Below are 23,505 nucleotides of genomic sequence, written 5' to 3' on the forward strand. Positions count from 1 at the left end.
AGAGAAAGAAATCTTTGAAAATTGATTTTGTTGCATCTAACTCCATAGAAGTCTTCCCCAAACAGAAAAGCTTCGGGAAGTTTAGCTTCTTTGCAACATATTTTATAAAGGATTGAGGAAATTTCATATCAGGACCCAGCCAAAAGCAAACCACTTTTCTTTACCCTCCCCTCACCAGTTCCCTCACTTGACTTCCTGGTTTCATTACAAAGTACTACTGCTTTCTAAATCCTCCAGGTTCAAAACATCTGTGTGTGTTTTGGCTTTCTGTCTGGCCATCCCTTATGCAGGAACCACACTGAAAATCTGACAGAACTGCCTATGCTCCCTGAATGAAGGTGTAAGCAAACAAGCCATACAGGTCAAACCCTCCCGCGGCATCGCTCCCGAAGACGAATACCGGGAAATACCAGTTCACTTAGTCATGCAGGCCTTCCAAATGTTGATGCATTTCATTATACCATAGCAAAATATCTGCAGAATACCCTCGAAAGAGATTTAAAGTACTAGTACACTATTAAGTGCACAGTGGCAGACACATAGTTTTCAAAATTCTCAGTTTTGCTTGAAAGGGCAAATTTTACCATTGGCAATAAGTGCCATCAAATGCCTTGAAGTGACAGGCTCGTGTTGTTCATTTGCAAGAAAATGTCTGCCAGCTACCCAAGTCTGAATAAATGTAATACGTCAATTAGCCTTCCATATAAAAATGGTGTTCCTTTAAAAAAAAAAAAAAAAAGGCAGCTATTTCAGCTTGCAACTCAAAGATCTGTAGAAGCCTGGAGGTGAAAAATTCCATGTCCACAGCTTGCTGCCACCGCCTTGACTCATGCTAAGGCATGAAGAGTTTTCCCAGCATTGTCTTTGCACCATTAGCACAAATGCCAAACCCAGTGAAAACGGCACATAACATCTCAGCACTATTAGGAAGACAGCTCTGTGTTTGCAGACCCCACGGGGCCTGCAGAGCCCACTGTGAGCACCTCAGGTACAGAGACTAAAATGCGTTCCTAACAGGCCTCCCAGGCTCCAGCGAGGTACATGCAGCTCATTTTTATCTCAAAACGTTGCCGGGTTCATCTAACACACAAGGACAGATATCTACCCTTTCTGCCCTCATCAAATCCTTCGAGTCCTCCCCACTGATGACAAAACTAACAGCAGATTCCTCCACAGACACTAAAGACGCGCGTGAGGTCGCCTAGGCTGTGTTCCCTGCCTGGCTCCCGTCGCCTACACTCAGACCCTCTGTCTAGTCAGCCAGACCTCAGGCTTTCCCAGCTGGGCATCTGCTTCTGCAACTTCCTCCTCCCAGAATGCACCTGCCAATAGCCAACAGTTCCCCAAATCTGAAGTTCTCACCCCAGGATGCATGAGACAATCACCTGGGCAACTTTTTAAAAAACACTTATTCGTAAGCCCCTCCTTCCAGAGATTTTGATTTAACTTGAATGGGGCCAGGCCAGGAAATGGGTCTTTTCTAGAGCTTTTCACATGCTGCTCAATTGGGGCCCAATGAGTCCATCTTATGTGCTACTCCTGTTGGAAGGCCTTGGGGTTCCTCCGGGAGAGCAGGTGCACCCCTCCTTAGGACCCCACAGCCTCCTGTGCTCACCTCCTCCATGGCACACTCCATTTCCGCCTTGTAATCTCGCTGTCATTCCATTTCCCTCCCTTCCCAACTAAGCTGCACGTCTTACTGGGTCCCCAGTCCCGCCAAGCAATGAGCTCTGCCCAGAACACAGACTCAACTATGGCTTGTGTGTGTGTGTGTGAAAACACACATCACATAAAGTTTACCATTTCAACCATTTTAAAATGCATTTCATAGCACGAAGTACACTCAGTGTTGATGCAACCGTCCCCAGTATCTAATTGCAGAACTTCTGCATCAGCCCAAATGGAACCCCATGCCCTGCCTCGCCCTAGCCCCGAGCAACCACTAATCTGCTATCTCTATGGACTCTGCGTACGTATGAGATCTAAGTCGATACTTGTGGCTTATGCATCTAGATATAATATACTGCACGCATATCCATATGGTGTACGAACCAATCAGAATACAGAGTGATCGCTATTTAAACCACAGGCATTGATGACATCGCTCAGAGTCCCCAGGTCCCAATAACTTACATGCTGCAGCCCTCTGAAGCCCACCCACTTTCACAAGCCAACTTCAGGGCTTTTGCAAGTGAAAGTGCCACATTTATTGACATCCTTAAGTACTTCTTAACCACTTAGCAGGTGTGAGACCAAGCTACCATTTGTATTTGGTTCCTACCTTTTTTAAATGTGTCACTTTGGACGTTTTTGAATGTTGGGTCCCTAACCCTATTTTCTGCGTAAGTGCTGTGTTTTCCATTGTGCAATTGTGTGCAGCATGGCGACGTGTAGGAATGCAGAAGAGGCCTCGGAGCAGATCTGACGGGATGATTTTCCTACAAAATGGAAGCGTGGGTCCAAACCAAGCTTTCATGATGTGCTTCTTCCTTTCTTTCCAGTCAACCCTGAACATCCAAGTAAATATGTCACAGCCCTTATTTAAAAAGCCTCTCTCCATTCAAGTCCCTTTAAACCTTATTCACATACCATCGTAAGTAGGCAGGGCCTCCACCTCCACCGGTAGAGGAATCCACGAAGGATTCCTGCACTAGACACATAGCCATTGTGCAAGAAAACACACACTGCACTTATCAAATCACCCCCATTTTCCACAAAAACCTGTGTGTGATCTGCAGAAACAAGACTGAAGAAATCGTTTCTCTAAACATCCCTGGAGCTGACTTAGGCCACATTCCATTTTCTCCTCCTCACATTTTAGAGAATTTATGGGAATTATTAAGTAATGTATTGCCACACTTAACAAGACTTAATTGGGCTGCTTCACATGAAAATCATTCAGAGGAAAGAGGATGATGATTCGAGGAGGGAAGTGAGATTTCAGAATCACTCAGGAAAAATATTTTGGCCTCTCAATGTAACCAAATATACCACCAAAATAAAATTCACACTTCATATAAAAAGAGAGTAATCAATACTCAACTGCTCTACTTGCACACAAAAAAAGGGCTTCCTCTTATACCTGTTGGTCGGGTGGCCACCAGGCCGTCTCCGCTTCCTCCAAGTTTTCCTTCCCTCTGTAATGCAAACTAAGGTGCTAAGACCATCTTCTTTCCAACTCCTAGGACCTCAGTCCAGGGTCTGTCCTCAGCCCATGAATCAAACCAGCCAGTATGACAGAACAGAAGAGGAGAGAAGAAAACTCGGGAAATCGATTGTCACTTCTCCCCTCCGCCCCTAGTGCCGCTTCCCAAGCACCACATCTGCTGTCCTCACGCAGTCCTAGCCCAGTGGCTTCAATGACCACCCAGAGACACACAGGATCTTTGTTTCCCCCTAAAGGGAGCTGTGCCTTTGCCTAGAGAGCTAAATAGTCAGTGCCCACAAATAGCTCTTATGTATCTTCTTCTTTTCCTAACGAGACTGTGCATCTATGTGGAAAGAGAGGTGGGAATGGGACCCGAGCTGGTCACGCCTGTTAGCTGCCTGTTTCCAACAACTGTTGGCAGTGAAAACACCCTTAGACAAGAGCCAAGAAGTTTTGTCATTCCATCAAGACCTGGGGCAGGAGAGGAGAGAGGGGTTCCACTCCAGGACAAGAAGCGGAAAAGTGGAAACGACAGCAGAAAAAGAAGCAGGGGGAGAAAAGGCAGCTTGTCGGGAACTGAATGAACTCCAGAATCCCAGAGGATTTGCCAGAAGCCTGAAGCCTCCCCATCAGAGCATTTAGCCTCTGTCCCCACCAGCTGCAGAGGGCCACCAGGCCAGGCAGTAGGTGGAGGGGTGCGGAGACAGTAGTTCTTAGTCTCCAAAGTGAAAAGGCCAGCACGGTCTCAGGCCCTCAGAATGGCGTGGTGACCGACGATGCTGTGGCACTCAGAAACATGAATTAAGACTGGCCTGAGAAGCCAATACTTATTGGAACATCGAGTCTATGACAGCATGTGCGTCAAATCTGGGCAACTGCATCCTAAAAGAGCTTCGGAAGGACAGCCCTTTCGTAAGGAGGCAGTGCAGGCTGGTGACAAAGTGTGGGCTCTGCAGTCACATAACCTGGGTTCAGACCCCAGCTCCACCACTCCGTGGCCTCAGTTCCAGGCTGTAAAAACAATTTCTCCATCCATTTCTACTAGTATTTGCTTTTACATTACTCCTGCGTGCACACAATATTAATAGAATTCTGCTTTATCTGACATTAATCTTATCAGACTTGATTGTCACCTGCCATTGGTAATAGATCTTAACCGGTCTTTTTATTTTTAATTTTGGTGGGTTATTATGTTTTCTTAATTGTGGCAAAAACCACAACAAAGGTTACCATCTTAACCATGTTTTGGTCACAGTTCAGTAGTGTGAAGTATATTCGTATTGCTGTGAAACAGGTCCCCAAAACTTTTCCAGCCCCTAAAACGGAGACTCCCTATCTGTTAAACGACAACTCCCCATTTCCTCTTCCCCCCAAACCCTGAAACCACCATTCTGCTTTCATTTCTAAGCACTTGACTACTTTAGAGGCAGGTCATTATGTTTTAAGACCGTCTCTTATAAACAGTATTTAGTTGGATTTTTAAAACTCAGTCTGAGTTTGAAGCCGCTAGTGTTTCATCCAAATGCATTTACTGAGAAGACAGATATACTGGCACTTACTTTGATACTTTATTTAATCCTGTTTGTGTGTTTACACGCTATGCACTTTATCTTCCGTTTCATTACGAAGACTAGGCTTTTGTCTGCTCGTACTCGGCGAGTTTTAAATCTTGTTTTATTTTAGTGGTGGCTAGCGATTGATAAGGTATCAGACACACACTGAACCATACGTGTTCTCTAATGAGGAACTCAAGAACAAGATCTCTTGCGATTCGCTCCTATGCAGAGATAAGGAATTTAGCATCGCTCACAGACGAGGGACGTGAAGGGACAGTTGTCTTCGTAAAAAGTGCCAGGAACTAACCTTTGACTTGAAGTCAAAACACAGGTCTAGCTAACTGCTCCCATTTTCTATCAATCACTTTAAGCTGAGTAGCATCTGGAATTTTAGCTATCAAAGTAGGAAACCTCTTACCCCTGTATAGATGAGAAAATCATTTTCTAAATGATTCTACCCAATGTACTAACTACTTACTCAATAAATTTTCTACTACCTCCTCGTGGAATACTCATGGCAAATTTTACATTCTGGACCCAGGATGGTCTTAAACTATCTCCTTACGACGTCCTCCTGTTAGATCTCAAGGCAGGCAAACTAATTTCCCTTCTTCCCTAAATCAGCTATAATAAGGAAAGAAAATCTGCTTTAAAAACCAGAGAAAATATGTTCTTCACACAATGCAGTATATTGAGGGGGTATTATAGACATGTACACTGGAAACCCATAGCATTTTACGAACCAATGTCACCCCAATACATTTAATAATAAAAAAATCTAAGGAATATATTCTACACCATAATGGGAGGATTCTATCTAGAGAGAAGGCATCTATGTAAAAGCAACAGCGGGGCCACCTACGGTAGGTGGTAGCCCTGCTGCTCTGTCCTTGCACTAATTACAACCAGGAGTTTATCATGGGAATAGGATAGTAGTTTTCCGAGGCATGGAGAAAAACAGCTTAAGTGACATCATAAACCACCACTGTCTGCAACTTACTCTTATGGTACCACATCAGCTAAGTGGGAAATGCCTCCCATGGACACACTTTGTCATTACATTTAAACAAGAAATGAACTGACTAGTGCATTCCACGCATGACCTCCCAGCCACATGAAAGGACACTCTACCAACATACCCGTCTTTTGAGCCAGAACCAAATCCCAGCTCTGTCTCCTCCTCCAGTGTAACAGAGGGAAGATCATGGCCGGGAAACAGAAAAGCAACAGATGAAGAGCAGTCTTGCCACACACAGGCCATGTGACTCGGAAGACCTCATGTTATCATTTAGAAAATGGGGACAATGCCACCATCTACTTCATCAGATCATTTTAAGGAAAAAAAAAAAATGTTCTGTCGACTGCCTAGCACAGTGCCTGGCCCACAGTAGGTACCCATTAAATACTATTGAAAAATAACACGTGTCAACGTCCTCGTTTTAAATTCAACGAAAAGACCCACAGTCATGAAAACAATACATTCACTGATACATTGCACGGATAATTTAGCTTCATTTTATTTCATCCCTTGCCTAACTATACCTTGCTTAAGCTTTTAAAACAGGCTGTGTCTGAATCTGTTCATGCGCTGAAGAGTGATAAGAAACAAAGAGACTTAGTTGAGACACACATATCAAAACCGAGAGTTTGGTTTCCAAATCCCAAACACCTTTTCAGAAGGAAATGTGACATGTGAGCACGGCCCGAGGCCCCTGAGTTACATGGGAGCCTCACTGTGACAACAAACCTGAAATTGCACGGCTCCCCCACACTTGAAATTATAAACAATACCGAATTATACACTGGCAAAGTTATGTCCCTGTGGAAGGGATGGGTCAGGTCACTCACAGGTACTATTTACTACTTCCTATAATATCTTTATGAATTAAATTACAGTGCGGGGAAAATCATACGTTTTAGAGACAATGCTTTCCCCCCGTCAGGGTGACCAAAGCCTTCTCTAGCGTGTCATTTAGAGTAATTATCATGCCTCTCAAAAATCCAGACTAGCTATTTAAAAACTACCCAGGTGAGTCAGATTCTTCTTTCTGAAACGTGAGGTGATTTTTGTTTGCGTGGTTGCTTTGTTGACCTCTAGAAAAGCTCAAAAGTACTTCTTCGAAGCTTGGCCCCCAGTGAACGCAGCAAACATACTGGCACGTCCGTCATCATGTATACCATGCAGAAAACTGCACTTGAGAAAGCAACAGACTCTGAAGAACAGGTACAGGTGCATGATTAGAACACTAGAGACAAACTGCCTACGTTCAAATTCTAGCCTCCCAAGACACGTGACCTTTGTCAAGTCAATTAACTTCTCTAAGCCTCAGTTTCCCTGAGGTGAAAAATGGGTATCGCAAGAGTACTGAGTCATGGATCTGCTGTGAAGCTTAAACGAGACACGTAACTCATGCGCGTCAAGCACCGCACAATACTCAATATGTTCTCAATACATGGAAGGCTCACTATCACTGTTCCTCTTATTAAAGATCTATGGATTTTTCTTTCTTTTGTAAAACTAGAGCGAATGGAGATATTAGCTATTTCTAAATTACATAAAAATGAATCATAAAGGCATAACATTGAAATTCTCGAAGACAGAGGACCTAGAAGTACCTGCCATAAGCCTGGAGCCATGCTGTCAGCGTCCAGGGTCCTCACAACAGCCGGTGAGTTAGCTTCACCCTCTCCACGCGAGAGACGAAGCTAACGTTCAGGTATGTACCCGAGCAAGCATTGTGATGTAAGCGCCATCTCCCTCACCCCCACGTCCGCGTGTGCACATCTGATCAGACTCCCCCTCCGTGCCTCACACCAGCAGCAAAAGGAAATGTCTGCCAGGGAAAACACTGGAAAACAGCAACAACATAAAACAATATTGCATCGCCAATAAGCGAGCGCACACGTGTCTCTGTGGAGACAGTTTAAGTGGCTCATTTATTTAAAACAACATTCAGTTAGAAAAGTCACATCATAACACATAATGCAGACAGTCTTTTACTATCTCTCGGCCAGGGAAGATTCCAATACTGCCCTCTAATCCTACAAGGTTCCGAATCCTGTACCCAGATGACTTTCTTGGTGTTAAATTACTATCCCCTTAAAAACTGAGCCTCCTCATACGTTGCTAGAGAAAGTCTAGAAGAGTATAGTTACTCTGGAAAGCAGTTTGGCAGTTTCTTATAAAACCAAACATGCACTGACCCTATGGCCTAATAGCTGTACTTTGGGGCATTTATCCCAGAGAAATGTAAGCTTCTTTGCACACTGAAACCTGTATAAAAACATTCACAGCAGCTTTATTCCTTATAGCCCCGAAGGGGACACAACCCAATGTCCTTCGATGCATGAATGCTTAAGCAAACGCTGGTCCATCTATACTGCGGAGCAGGACTCAGCAATAAAAAGTCAGGACCTAGTGATTATGCAACAACTTGAGTGGATGTCAGGCCTTCTGCTTAGTAAAAAAAATACAATAAAATAAAAAGCTAATCTTAAAAGCTGATATCCAGTATGATTCCATTTATATAACATTTTCGAAATGACAAAATGAGGGAGGACACAAGGAGTTAGCAGGGGTCAGTGATAAGAGGCCGATGGTGCAACTACAAAGGGGTAGCAAAGGGAGGTGCTTGGCGGTGATGGGACAGTCTGTGTGTATCCTGATTGCAGGGTGGTTACATGAATCTATGCATGGGATTAAATAGCAGAGAACTATACACATACACACTAAGCACATACAAACTGAACAAGGCAAGAGTCTAGTTAACAGTAAGTGCGATATCCACATTCCGGTTTTGTACTACAGCTTCGTAAGATGTCCTCCCTGGGGGAGCTGGGGGAAGGGCACAAGTAACCTCCTGTGAGTCTGCAGTTATAAATATTTGAAGAGTACAAGTAAAACAATGAAAAGATCCCAAGCAGCTGTTTAGCTCACCCATATGTAGATACCTGTAATCAGCCTGAGTCACATTCCTCTTTTTATGAAGTTGTCATTTCCCCAAAGTTCCTTAAACCAGCTGCAGACTGGAGACTAGAACCCATGTCACCTAACTCACAAGCCAATTCTCCATCACACCTTTTATACTGGAAGAAGATGACAATGCAAATGTATTAATATAGCCATAGCCTTTGGCTTTCAGTAAAGCCAATCCCTCAGTGTCAAGTATACTTGGAAATCCTTATCCAAATGAACAAGGTTTGGAATATACCTAGACTTGGAAGCACTTGACTCTGTCCGGAAAGGTCAGGGGAGGCTTCCAACAAGAAGTGAAATTTGAGCCGAGTTTGAAGGTTGAGTAGGACATCACCTGGCAGAACTGGAAGGAAAGAGCATTCAAGGAAGCCAGAGGCCTGGGACAGCACCCCAGGTTTAGAGAGCTGCAAGGAGGGGGTAGGGGCATGGCGACAGAACAATCTTCCCGCAGGAAAGCAACAGCACCAGGTCCACAGTCACAGCACCAGTCACAGGTGCAAAGTCTTGAACACAGCTGCCAACACTCCACCAATGAGAAGCTCTTACTTTATCCTTCCTTTCTTTACATTTTCTTTAAGATACATTATATTTTTCTTCCTTGCACATGTTTTGATAGTTGGTATAAACAAGATATCATGGTTCTAACAATTTTCTCAATAATTATGATAAAGTGATGCTTTGTCAGTTTGTTTTCCAACCAAGCAAAGCAATAGATTCTTCTGGGTACATAAAATTAAACCAATAATGAATGATATCAAAATCACTAACCCCAATTAGACACGAAAGCTAAAGGAATCTCATGTAATGGACTCCTAGCATTTCTCAAAGCTCTGAAGTTACTAAATGTGGAAAAAAGTAAAATGTACACACAGGGCGGGAGTGAAAATACTGAGGCATCCTACCAAAAGGAACCAATAATTCTTGATTTAAATATAACAGCTTTGTTCACTGTGGCAGTAAAATATTAATGGCATTGCAGAGTTGAATTCACATGGGCAATAATTCACAATCTCTGGAACAGAGTCTTTATTTTATGTCAAGTCATTACATCAGTAAAAAGTTACCAAAAATAAATCCATTTTGCTTCCAGTAGTTTAGACAATAAATAGAGCCATTTCTCCCAATGTCAAGTGAGCTTTGAAATACACAGGCTTATAATAGTGAAACCCTCCATGATATCAAGAAAATGGCATGCCATGTTCCATAAATATGTCTCAAATATAACAAATGTGATTCTGCTCCTAATACTTTTAGAGGTGTCATCGGCTCTTTGAGTTCATCTAAAGCTCAACATACAGGCTGTGCGCTGGATGAGATCAGCCCCCCTTTCAGCACTTGACACAATTTTTAAATGTGATATGGCCCATGATTGACTCAAGAATGACCAGAGCACCAAGTATATGCAGTAATGGGACCCCCCCGACACCTCCCCCCCAGAACCTAGGGAGGGCAGAGGAGGCAAGGAATTCTAACTGGACACAGGGAAACCAACGTACTGGACAAACATCAGGATGGGTCACCCACCTAACGTGAGGTCCAGCACTGTCCACAGGCTTACAAGACAAGAAAGAAACCAACTACCTTTACATCTAATAAACCATGGGCTTCGTGAGGGTGATACCTCTGTTTTATTCCTCTTCATAGCCTCAGTCCCTAATACATGACACTCAAGAAACGGTTTTTGACAAATGAATGAATGAATGACACAATGAATGCATGCACAGCGCAATGCAAGAAACACGTAAAATGTGGCACGTACGTTAATTTGTTCATTCATTAGTTTTTGCTTGTAGTGAGCCAAATGCCATGCTAGCTAATAAGAGACAAAAACATATGCCACAGAGGTAACAGGAGATGTCAAAGGAAAGACACGGCCCAAGTGAACCAAGAGGGGCGGGGAGAGAAAAGGACTACGTATGGTTGTCACGAACTTCGTGTTTTCAAACTGATAGGAGAGGGGGTGATGCCTTTAAAAAATTCTGTCCCTGGAAATAGGCTGATGTCCTGTGGGGAGAACATGCCGAGTCTAGAGGCAGAAGACACAGGGGTTTTCATATGGTCCTCATCACTGGGCCTAGAGCTTTCAAAATCTCATTTCTGAAGTATTTACTAATCTCTGCATTGAAGGACCAGATAAAAGGGATGTGGGGCGGAGGCTGGTAGTCCCTCAGGCCATTAGGAAAACAGTGGACCGTCACAGTGTTCAGCTGAGTAGGAGTCTGGCTTTGATAGGATCCCTGAAGCCCATGCAAATGGGCCCTCACTTCAGAGCCAGAGGTCACCTTCTCTGTGGTTGCTGCATCTTCACTGCAGGGATTCTGGAAGAGGTTTAAGCCACACAGTTTCAAAGGCACAGTTTCTCCTGGATTTCGGTTCAGCATAAAGAACAGATTGCCATCCCAAAATGATTCTGAGGCTTTCTGAACAAAAGAATGGAACTTGACCAGGAAAAACCTGGGGGGATGGGGGATCAGACATTTGGTCATCCTGGCCTGGTAGCAGCTTGCACAAAGGATGCAACGTTAAAAATAGAATCAACAAACATTCACACGGAGATGGTATCTAGAAGCACCACAAAGATCGATGGCATGCCTCCCCTGAAAGGACCTTAAAGGAGAAAGCTACAGAGAACAGGCAAGCACACACACTCACACACACAGGGCCCGGCATTTAGATAAATAAAGAAGAAAAAGCCTTCAGTCCAGCTAGTTCATCTACATTCACTATCCTTAGATACCAAGCAGGAGGATGCATGAGACACCAGAGAGTGAGCAGAACATTCTCTGGCCTGTGGGACATTTAGTCCCAGTTGGTACTTCTCTTTGGGTACCTGGCCTCGTGGCATGACAGACCCTCTGACCTTGCAAGGCCCATTAAGCAGGGAGGCCCACATAAACCACTCCTTACTCTGTCAGGAGTTCCAAGTTTCACTTCCGACTTTGAACTGACTGACAATGGGTAGAAGTGAAATAGATGAATCTAGATAGACACTCAGTATTCAGGTTCCTTAAGATTTAAAGTCCTGAATTCCAGGATTACCACACACCTCTAAAATTCCAGAAGCATTATCTACTTCTCTACCATGGAAGGTCACGAGATGCCTAGGTCTTCATTCCAACCTACCTCCCAGACCAGGGATACAGGTCATATCTCTTCTCAAGTGTCGGAGGGAGAGCAGGGGATAGGTGAGGATGATGTGGCCAGATGTGTGCCTGTGGGAGCCACTGAGTCTCTCAAATGCAGAAGCCGGTCCGGGGACAGTTATTTCTAGCTAGACTGAAACCAAAACGGAATCCAGGACTGATTGAGGCGGAGTTTATTTTGCCATTCCATAAATGTTTTTATCAGAAGCCTTCTCAAACTTCCTCAAATAAATAAGCCATGCTTTCTTGTTTAATCTTATAATTAGGCCTTTAGATTTTACACCTCCTTACCCTACTGAAAAAGAATATGGTATAAAAACGCTGCTTGGACGTATGCATAGAAGGGACAGAGATGGTTTCTTTGGAAAAGCATCGTAAACAAGCAGGTGCTCATTACTTTGGATCTGTGTCTCTCAAACTGTGAGTTATATCTCACTAATGGTTCCTAAAATGGTGCATGAAATCAATTTTCTGAATGGAACAGGATGGAAAAGAATGGAAAAGAAAATACCAGAATATGTCACATGTTGTCAGCTTAACTATTATTGGGTGAAACTTGTACCATTGGGGAGACCAGGATTTGGTTTTTAAAGTAGAAAGCCATTACTATGGATGTCAACTGGTCATTCTGAAAACTGGAACCGCTCTGTTCATACCGTTCATAGTACTTTGAATGAGTCTCCCACTGCTCAGTCCTCCAACCGTGCCTAACACACTCCAAATTACCTAAAAACATAATGATGAAAAACTCCATTACAACGTTTCAGAATCATTTCAGTTGCAATTAGACTAAGTCCCTTTATGATTTGGTCTCAAGATGAAGAAGATTAATAAATGGGCTGACCCTTTAAACAGTAATAACATTCCTCCTCCCTAAGGCATGGAAAGCCTGCAGAGACACCAAAAGCTTGAGGGAGGGGTAACCCCGTCATCCAAAACCATCAACATCCTACATCTCTTAAATTAATCTGTTCTAAAGACATCAGACTTGGGCTGACCTAATGGACTATGGAAACCGACCCAATGAACTATAGGAGTGTTTTTACTAGCATTTTTTAAACAACTTTTAAAACTTGTAATAGATACTATATTTAAGACCATTAAATAAAGAAGTGGATTCTAGAATGATAAGTATATAGAGGTATTTTCCAAACCCTCATATCTGTTACCTTATTTAATAAGAAAATGCCTGGCTTAGTCTTCAGTGGGGCATACTTCATTTCTTAGAACAGCAGTAATATGTCATGATAAGAAAACTTCTGCTTTGGTAATTTTCTTAATCATTACTCACCCTTGACTGCTATAAATTTATTTCACCCTTAAAACATATACACGCAAATACACTTTAAATAAAAATACAACCTTTACTTAATCGATACAATCCTTTCTGTGTGATTTACTCTAAATCCTCAGCCAATCCTTTTGCCTTCACTAAGACACAATGATTCTGATGGGGAGTCTTTAAATTGATTCGTTGACATTGCTAAATTCCAAGCCAGTCTATTTTTCAAGTAAGTATGACTCAAGTTTACTGATAAAAATGGACTGAACTTTAAGCCATTTTAAAAACAGCGAAAACCATGGAAGTAAAAGTCTTTTTATTAATCAATTTAAGCTTTACGTTTCTTGCCTTCTTTATGCCTTTGTCAAAACTAGGACATTAAAATCTTTCTTTCTCTCTCTCTCACTCACTGGCTATACTTCCCTGACACGGTACCATATATATAGTAGGTATATCATTTTCTGAATGGAAAGATTACATAAGACACATTAAATTTATTCCAATACCCAATTATAGCCCCATTTATTTGTTAAATTGTATTCCCTAAAGCAAGTTCTTATTAGCTGTATAACCTATCTCCATTAATCAATAGAAAGCCATGGTCCAAACATTCAGTATTACACCCACTCAACTGACAGCTTGCAGCCTTGCTTAAGCTCCATGCGGACTGTTATGCAAGGAATTCAAAAGCATCTAGAATAGAAATCCAACCATTAAAGACTCTAAAAAAAAAAGAAAAAAAAAGAAACCACTCACATATACACGCACACAATAGCTTTTTCTAACTAACTCTGTTTTCCAAGGATTACATCTAATTCTAATCATCTCTCTCTCCAAAAAATTAAACCACTATGTTAAGCCACATTCTGGCCGAGAGCAGAAACCTTATCTTAAAAGCCATCTTGTCTTGATCCTGTCTTACTTTATCTCCATGGGCCTGGGCAGTCTGGACAGGGATGTGGGGCCAGGGTGTGGAGCCAGAGGGCTTGGTCATGCCCTGAAACCCTTTGTCATAGGAAGGGGAACAGCCTCGTTTACCCTCCTATAAAACTCCACACCCCTCTTGCTCGGGGAGGTTATGCTCTTTTCCCTCTGCTCCGCAGCTCAAACACGCCAAATAAATGCTAATAGACCAATCTTGGTCTCCCATGACTCATTCCTCCAGCCGTGCCTAACACACTCCAAATTACCTAAAAATATAATGATGAAAAACTGAAATGTGTTGCTTTTCCAGGAATATCTGATAAGCCAACTGAAAAGGCAGAGAAAACAGACAATAATTAGAAACACCAACCATCTTTGTCACATTCATCCTAATTCCAGGTCATCTGCCCACAAATAATCATCTAAATCTTCAGCTAAAAGGAGAAAACCGAAACCAAGAACTAATCAGATTTTTTCCTCATGTGATATACGACTGCCACAGGTTAAGAATTCTTTGGGCCCATTTCCAAAGATGTCACTATAAATTAAACATACTCTCAGAAGTTTCTACCTCACTGTGGTTCATAACCCAAATCAAAAGCTTGCAAAACTTCAAAGCTCTGAAGAAATTGAGAACCAGGAAAAAAAAAAAGAAAGAAAGAAAAAGAAAAAAAAAATCTTGCTTCATTTTATGTCTAGTATAAATGTTTTAATATAAGAAAACGTGTAAAAATTATGAAGGATTAGCAACAACAAAAAGCCAACACCTGCCTGCAGACTTTTCTCTATGTGGTTTATTTCACATCTGCAATCTCAAAATGGCTTATAAATCACTCAGCCTAAAATCCTGCCACAACTCCCACTCCCATGGACAAGTACTCAGAGAATACAGAGTAATTTTTATTAACTTAATCCAGACATTTATGAAAAGATAAGTCTGCTGCAGAATGCCATAATTCATTCACGTATTCACATACGCGTGTGGTACCTGCTGGTGTCAGCTCTCAGCTGGACAGTGATGAGGCAGGTAAGATATGTCTCCGCCCTCAGAATTTATATCAGGTGGAGGACAAAAGACCTGACCCAATAACTAGAGCACAAGGTCAACTATTGCAAAGCCCACCAGAAGGGTACAAAGCAAAGTGCTGCAGATCCTCGTTGGTTTATGTGATCGGGCAGGGTTTTCGGGGAGGACATCCAACTTCATCTGGTTCTTGAAGGATGAATAGGATTTGGAAAAGCAGAGATGGATGGAGAATTTGAAAAATGAGGAGAGAAAGAGCACCGACATTTCCCAGAAGGCCAGCCTGTATGCTGACACTGTGCTACGAGCTGTTATTTATGATATCTCATAATTCCTTTTTCAATGGGGAAGCACAGTGGGATTCAGCCACAGCACTTGGGGTGAAAGCAAAAAGGCAGGGAAGACGGGATGGGTGCGAATGCACAGGGCCTCCATTGCTGAGCCAAAAACGTCTGGGTTTGACCAACTACGAGAGGTTACCAGCTATGCTTTGGAATGGGAAGAAAAGAAAAAAGGGAAACAGGGGAAGGGAGAGGAAAAAAGAAAGAACGGCGCTGGGTCACATGTTGGTATGGGTAACTGCTATAGGTAATTGTCAAGCACGTTTTTAAAAATTTTTTGTGATTGCTGTGTGGTGCCCTTTACACTTATATTTTATTTTAAAATGTTAAGATTTGGAAGGGTCCTAAAAGGTCATTTGTTTCACCTTCTACTCCACTGAGTATGTCCCTTGCCATCACCCCAGACAGACCCTAGGGCTGGTCTCAACAACACTTCCAAGACAGGGAGGTCACACTGAGCCCCAGCCGTGTGTCAAGCCCTCTGACGCAGAAGGTTACACTTCTCAGCAGCTGGAAGAGGATGGAGCATCTCCTGCAGCTCAAATCTTCTTCCTACAGCCTGGTCCTTTTGGTCCCAGATCCGGAAGAACACAGAACATTTTCCCATCTATTCTAAGACACGCTTTCTTCACATTTCAACAACTATAAAATCAGAAGGAGCCTTACAATTAATTGTGTATCGTAATATTAATTGGCAGCAATGTTTCTTAGCGGTGAATACAGGAATGATGCATCTTATAATCACTGGTAGTCAGGTAATAGTGTCTCACACATGTTTGGCCGGATTCTGCTTCGATGGCCAATCCTATTCCGTGTTTGACAAAGGTCCTCAGAAGTTGAGGTAACAAGCCTGGGTCCGGGAGCCAGATTCTCCTGGGTCCCACAACAGCCCCCCATTGGCTAGCCGGTTGACCTTGACCTTGGGTCACATTTCTATGTACTTCATTTCCCTCATCTGTAAATTGGGACTAACAACAACACCAGCCTCACAGGCTTTCTGTGTGTACATTACATGGGATAACACGTGTAAAACCCTTTGCACATGGCTTGGCACACAAACCACATTTAATAAAATATCAGCCATTATCATCATCTCCCTCTAAACTAACTCCCTCCTTACAATCGTGCTGCAGCTACGTGGTTTCTAAAACACTGGCCCACTCCAAGCTGTCAGCATCCTCCTGAAAACATGTTTAGTCCGGAAAGGAACACCATGTGTTGCCAGGGGTCCGGCGTGAATGGGATACAGGAGGACAAGGCCTGCTCTTCCTCTCGACATTGAGTACAGAGCACGGACTACCGTGCCTTAGGTGGAGCCGAAGGAGAGTGACCAAGACATATCTGCAGAGGCATTTTGCGATTAATAGATTCAGGTAACAGAGAACGGCAGAGGAGCCCACAGGAAGAGGACAAAAGTACATCCTAACTCCAAGTAGGTGAGCAACACTCATGTCACGTGCAGAACCTGAGCACAGCCATGCAGCACCGCTGCCCATCCCCAACCCTGTAATCAGCCTATGCACATTCCCGACCAGGGCCTCTGGGAATCACCGCACAACTGCTAATGGCCTGGGGTCTGCCCACCTCTACACTAACGAAGAAGCCACCTCCTGCCTGTTAAGTAGCAAACACAATATATGCCCCCAAGATGGGGTGCTTCCTTTGAACAGAAACATTAGGAGTCCTCAAATAAGGCAGTGTGCCAGAAGGCAAAAGGGCTTCTAGATCCAGCAGCCATTTACCCCAACAGCAGGCCTGCCCTTTGGTCTTTCATGCAGCGGTTTCGTGAAGAGTATCATGTAGAAAACATAAAGAGCAACGTGTGGACCAGACACAGCTTAGGAAAGGGCGATTCCTAAGTCTGACTTTAGAATTTCATTTTCTCTACCTTAAATAAGAGGGAATGGTAAAAGGATCAAATTAACAAAGTGACAAAAAAGCGCTTTACAAATTAATGGTGATAATTAAAATGTTCCCTGGAAAAAAGAAAAAAGTCAAGGCCACACAACTAAGGGGACCCATGAAGATGGGCTGAAACATTGAGCAGTAAAGTCCTTACTGAGGAGGAGCCAGGAGTCTGGGCTTTGGGGACCATGCGAGCTGAGATACTGCAGGTGAGCTGTTGCTGGACAGGCCACCATCGCCCTTTAAGGAAGCGAGGACGTTAGCTGAGGATAAAGTAGAGAAATCAAGGGACTGCGAGAGGCTCTGACCAAGCTGCAAGCTTTTGCCAGGGCGCAGCTCAGAGAGCAGGTAAAATCCAGCGTCTCTAGAATTTTAGTAACGTTACCGTCCCTCTCAACCCTCCAGTGATTAAGACGAGGGGAAAGAGTTGGGCCCAAGTCCCTGCCTACAGCAGGGCAGCTAGGCCAAGTTCAACCGGGCTGAGATCACACACCCCAGTCCAGAGTCACTCTCTTCCCTCCCAAAAGCCTGTGACCTCATCCAAGAGTAAAACCCAACAACGCTGGAATCCCCCCAAGAAAAATCAAGGCTGATGTGCATGGTTCTAATAAGGACAAAAGTAGAAGGTCAGTTAGAATAACCAACCAACCAAGACAAGGCTCCAAGCTCCCCCTAGAACAGGAAACTCTGAAACGTACCCCTCCTCCCCGTAGGACACTGTCCTTCGTGTGATGCAGTGTCCGGACCGCACCCAGAGCCCAGGAACTCAGCTACATGTTTGTTCTTTGCTGTCTCAGGATGTTCCCCACAGAACATGAGATTAAAACTCTGAGGCTGAACTGCTGAGATTTCTGTGTCATTCCTTAAGATTAATTTTTGGCCTTCTAGCCAGTCTTTTTTTCTTTTTTTTTTTTTTTTCATAGAAATAAAACACAGATATTCAGCATTTTAAGTTGTTGTGAATTCTCACAAGATATGTAGAAGTGGAGTCTTGAGGCTTTATTCAAACTCCCTACTTACTCCCCGCCCCCCAAAATGAAAAGCTAAGGTCAAAATTATCTTACCTGATGCCTTAAAAAAACAGTACTGCAGAGACAAACCCGCCTGGAAGAGTGCCTCTGTCTTGCCTCGCCCTCCCCACAGCAGCCTACACAAACCTTTGAGAAACAAAGACAGCTTTGGGAGAACGCCTGTTAAGCCTGCCGGCCACCTGCCAGAGCACAGCACCACCTGCAGCGAATGGTGGAGCTGTGTCTTCAGAACCCGCATTAATACCTGACCTTGGGCAGAACAGCTGGTTTGCACGAGGCTCTACAACAGCTGAAGAAATCTCGTTCTTCCTAAATACCTTGTCTTCCTCCCAAACTGCCTGGAGAGCCTCCACGTGACTATTCCCAACCCTAAATGGCCACAACGACCAGCATCACTGTCACCCTCCCCCCCAAGGAAGCCACCTGCTCCCTCACACCAGCGCGCGGCCTCTGAGCTCCCAACCCAGACACAGGAGCTTTATTTGTAAAGCTCAGCTCCTTCAAAAAATCCTAAATGCCACCACAATCCTCTACCACAAGGGACAGAAAAACGTCGATAGGTGCCACGTATACATCACTACTCAGAAAGATGTCATCTGCGATGGTTAGTTCCCTGTGTCAACCTGGCTAAGCCTCAGTACCCAGTTATCCTACCAAACACTAACCCAGGTCGCTGTGGAGGTGTTTTGCACACGTGGTTCACACCTCCAGTCAGCGGACTTTCAGTTCAGACAATTATCCTTGATATTGTGAATTGGGCCCCATCCCATTAGTTCAGAGGCCTTCACTGAGTTTTCTCTGAAGAATAAAAAATTCTGCCTCAAGACGGCAGTGTCGTCAGCCACCCAAGGATTTCCCAACACACATACGGGGTAGAATATGAACATATACATAAAACCTCCTCCCAGTTCTGTTTCTCAGGATTGCCCCGATTACTGAAACATAACGCAATTCCCCATCTGCATCGCTCCAGACCTTTGAATCTTGGCATTGCAAACTGAAATGCCAAGGGGGGCCAGGCAGGTAATGCCACGGGGAGAGTGGCCGTTAGACAACAGATGGCTATGAACAGGCTGCCTCTGTGTCCTGGGGACTACACTGTACTTCTAGCTACAGGGGACAGCAGTGTCACCAGGCTGCAATGGGGAACCAGTACAGTACGTGTCCCATTTGTTCAGGAGAAGCCAGAGATCCATGCTTTTGAAATTCACCCCCATCCCACCCCGCCATACTTCCAATTTAAAGCATCTAGTAATCAAATCCTGCGGAGGTCAAATTAAGCAACTCTGTGAGCCTGACATGGGGCGGGGGGGAAGCAGCTCTGTGTACTCCATGTGCATGCACTCGTTTCATCCAGAAAACATCCTATGGTCAGGTGCTGCTATTATGCCCCTTTTGCAGATGAGGAACCTGTGGCACAGAAGGTGAAATAACTCGGTCAAGGTCGCATGGCTGGTATGTGGGGCTGCAGGACGTCAGGTCTGGCAGAGCACAGAGCCACAGACACCAGCTCACCTTTGTCTAGTGTCCATATACTGAAGCCCTTGAGCCCTTAGTTTTCATGTCACTATGTTACAACAAGCTTGTAAAGGCAGCCATGGAAACTGTACAGGTGGAGAACGTGTGACACAGAAAGCTAAAGCCCTGCTGAAGGTCTGACTCACTCAGAAGAGCTAATAGCACAACAGCCGTCTCCCTCCTTCACCTGTCAACTCCGAAGGTGCAGGAAAGCTAATCACTAAGGCATTCCTAAAATGGCCTGGCTGGGCTTTTGTGTGATTTACAAAGTTTTAAATGAAACATTTTAGTCATTGGAAAAGTTTAGAAAATCATACAGCGAACCCCCGAGCGCCTACCGTTCCGTTTAAAAACTAACACGTCACAAGTACAAAGGGAAGCTCACACGTCTTCCTTACCACATACACAAGTCACCAGGGTCCTGACGTGTCTGTGTGTCACTCACCTGAGTGCCAGCGTTTACAGTGCTGGTTCACACGCACGCAAGCCCCAGTCCTGATCTGGATGCTGTTAAATTGAAGGAAATGGTACCATAAGGTGGATATATCCCTTTGCAACTTGCTTCTGTTTCCTCAACATGATGCATTTGACATTTATTTATCACTACAACTGCATAACAGTCCACTGTATGAAAATAACACAAGGTGTCCATCCATTTGTTTGGTATTAGATATTTAGTTTGCATTATGCACAGTGCAGCAAAGCACATTCTTACACGTGTCTTCTTGTGGACAAGCATGAGGCTTTCTCTGAGGGCGGATACATCGGGGTGACATTATACCATGGTTACATAAGACCACGTAACATCAGGGGAAGTCGGGTGAGTGAGCGATGTCAGAGGATTCTGTACAACTTCAGCAGCTCTTCTGTAGTTCTAAAAGCAGTGCAAAATTAGAAGGGTTTTTTTTTTTTGGTTTGTTTGTTTTTTAAAGAAAAAGAACACCTTAAGGGCCACTCAGAGCAATTCCCCACAGGACGGCAAAGCTCTGGGCCAAATACCGGCATAGACAAGGCCTCCACATCGGTGGCAACAGAGAGAAGCTGGCTCCTGAGTGCAAATTCCAGAGACGTCACGGCACTGCCCTGTGAACGTGCCTGCTTAGAAAGCCTCATAGAGCTGAGCGTACACAGGGTCCAGTACGGTTAAATAAAACCAAAGCAAATCCTTGCATATTTATCAATGAAAGCAGGAAGAAGACGTTTAAATTAAAAAGACAGCAAAGCTCCATCCTTTAGAGACAGAGAGTCTCTCCAGCTATAAAACCTCTCTACCCAATATGCAATGACTTGTCTTAAATAGAACTTGATATGTTTAATTCTATGCATTTGGGGACATATCTCAAAGTCTGAGAGCCCCTCAAGTGTAAGGGGGAAAAATCCTCTTTGAGTTCAAACATCTCTTCTTTTTTTTCCCTCCTGTTCTTTCCAACCGGTCAGATGCCCTGTGCTGAGAAAATTGTGTTTATGTCAGGGCCCAGAGAGTCGGACTGCGACGAGCTCCGTGGGCCAAACCTGAGCGCAGCCACTTCCTCTCGGAAGCCTGCCAGGACTGACCCCGTCACTCATCTCCTCCTGTCTCCTCCTGGCCTCACTTAGCACTGGAGACATTTTGGTTGGGATCACCTGCAAGTTGCTGTTCTATTTTCTCCTCTTTACACAGAGTGTAAACGTCTCAGGGCATCATATCAATCCACACACGAGAAAGTGCCAGAACACAGCAGAAAGGAGCTGAGCTGGAAACCAGGCGAAGGCTTGGTTTCTAGTAAGATCTCTGCAAGCACAGCCTAAGGCTGTTATACTCTGGGAGATGTACTTTCATCTTTCTTCAGCTTCTAAGACAGTTTCCTCCCATTAAATTCTGCCTGTGACTCAGCCATTTGTTTCACCTTCCTCTGCTGAGGGTTTATTACACACAAGATACATGAACCCTGGGAGGTATAATCCATGCCAATAAGACAGAGCCAAGAATGTGATTTTATTTTTGGTTCTTCTCACACTCTAAGTAGCCCCCCAGCAACCCCATAGTGCTTCCTAAGTGTTGGTTAAAGTCACAAAGTGACACAGCCAGTGGCTGCAGAATGAGGATCCTCGGGAGACCCCTTATCTCAAGTCTGCTTTCTCCCTCTAGCCCCTCAGTCATGGCCCACACTCAGGAACAGTTTGACATTTTAGCACCATATGGCTCAGCGAGGATCCAAAGGCCACAGTAAAACCTGCCAGGCCGTTTGGCATTTCCCGCATTTGCGTGTGCGGGTGGCATCAGGCAGCCGGTCACAGCTGCAGCCTGACTCAGGTCTGGGAAGACCGGGCTCTGTCCAGGATGCCAGGTCAGCAAGTAGCCAGGGCAGCAGCCTCAGAGCTCTGCGGTTCAGCGCCACTGTGCCAAAACTAATAATCTAACGCTCATTTACCCAGATTTCTGGCACAGCTGAGAAAATACACTGCTGGTTTTGCAACCAACTGTCTTTCCATCAGAGGTCTCCCATCAGAGGAATCATGCCCTACTCTGAATGCCACAGCTCCAGAGCACACTGCACTCCACTCCCTTTTCCAGGGATGCCTGCCGCCACCAGGGAGCCCATCCGAGCTAGCCGGGCAGAGAAAGAGGGGGAGCGTGAAAAGGCGAACCCCACCCCGAACGACCTCCCTTTCCACAGGCCTGCATTTCATCATTAGGGATGTCTTTTCCTCCTGGGTTATGAAACACTTCTTGCTTGCTAAAATTTTTTTAAAGTGCTACACCTTACAAGCTGTAATTTTTCTTGTGCCTTTGTAAGGGCCGCTCCCTATGTTTATGTTGTGAAAAGAAGAAACGTTGAAGGTGCCAACGCAGGGACTGGGGAGGGATAGAGGTAGTAGGTGCCAGAGAGAAGACAGGACAAGCAGGAGGAGAAGGCTGCAGAACAGAATGGAAAGGCAAGTGTGAATCAAAGACAATTTACCTGATACGCAAGGTCTGTGATGAGTGTACTTTGTAGACAGTACAAAGTGTGGAGAGTTAGGCTGGGTCACGGAACCACATCCCGAAGCAATGCGTTGCTGGAACCAGCCATGCCTCCCTACTGCCGGCCCCACAGTCTGTTTTAAACCACACACACACGCACATGTGTACTCATACATACATGCACGCAGTCATACACACACATGCCCACACATGCACACACACGCACTCATACATGCGCACACACCACACGCACACACTCATACATACACACACACATGTGCACTAATAAGCGCCCGTGTTAAACTTAAGATGGGGTTGGTCACCTTAAACTGAGCCTCCAGTGAGCAGGCATGATTCAGGGAAAGGCCTCAGGGCTGCAACACTGAAATGTGTCTGTTCTGAGATCCAGCAGGACCCTTCCTGACTTCCAGGGCCGAAACAGGCTACGTGGCGGATAAGCCATCCAGACAGGCTTCCCATTGCTCACTTAATCACGGTTAATCTGTATAAAAACCTAGCAGGTTCATTAAACAGAATTTTATACGTCCTTCAGGCCCACCGAATTTCCTCCTTTCTCTAGTAAGCTTTGCGTTTCACTAGACATGCGTACGCTGTCAGGATGATTTCAGAAACATTATTTGCACGGAAATGCTTATTTTCATCTGACTTCTGCTCTAAAGTCAGAAGTCCAGGTCACACCATCCAAGTCACAG

The 23,505-nt window shown here is 44.4% G+C and overlaps 1 protein-coding gene across 2 annotated transcripts in view; it reads right to left on the reverse strand.

Moving 5' to 3' along the window:
* The window catches only part of DOCK4 (dedicator of cytokinesis 4), a 364,976-nt gene that overhangs the window by 289,541 nt on the left and 51,930 nt on the right, over positions 1–23,505 (reverse strand). The gene's annotated exons all lie outside the window — the stretch shown is intronic.

The sequence above is a fragment of the Rhinolophus sinicus genome, linkage group LG09 (assembly GCF_036562045.2).
Source record: "Rhinolophus sinicus isolate RSC01 linkage group LG09, ASM3656204v1, whole genome shotgun sequence".
Taxonomy (NCBI): Eukaryota; Metazoa; Chordata; class Mammalia; order Chiroptera; family Rhinolophidae; genus Rhinolophus; species Rhinolophus sinicus.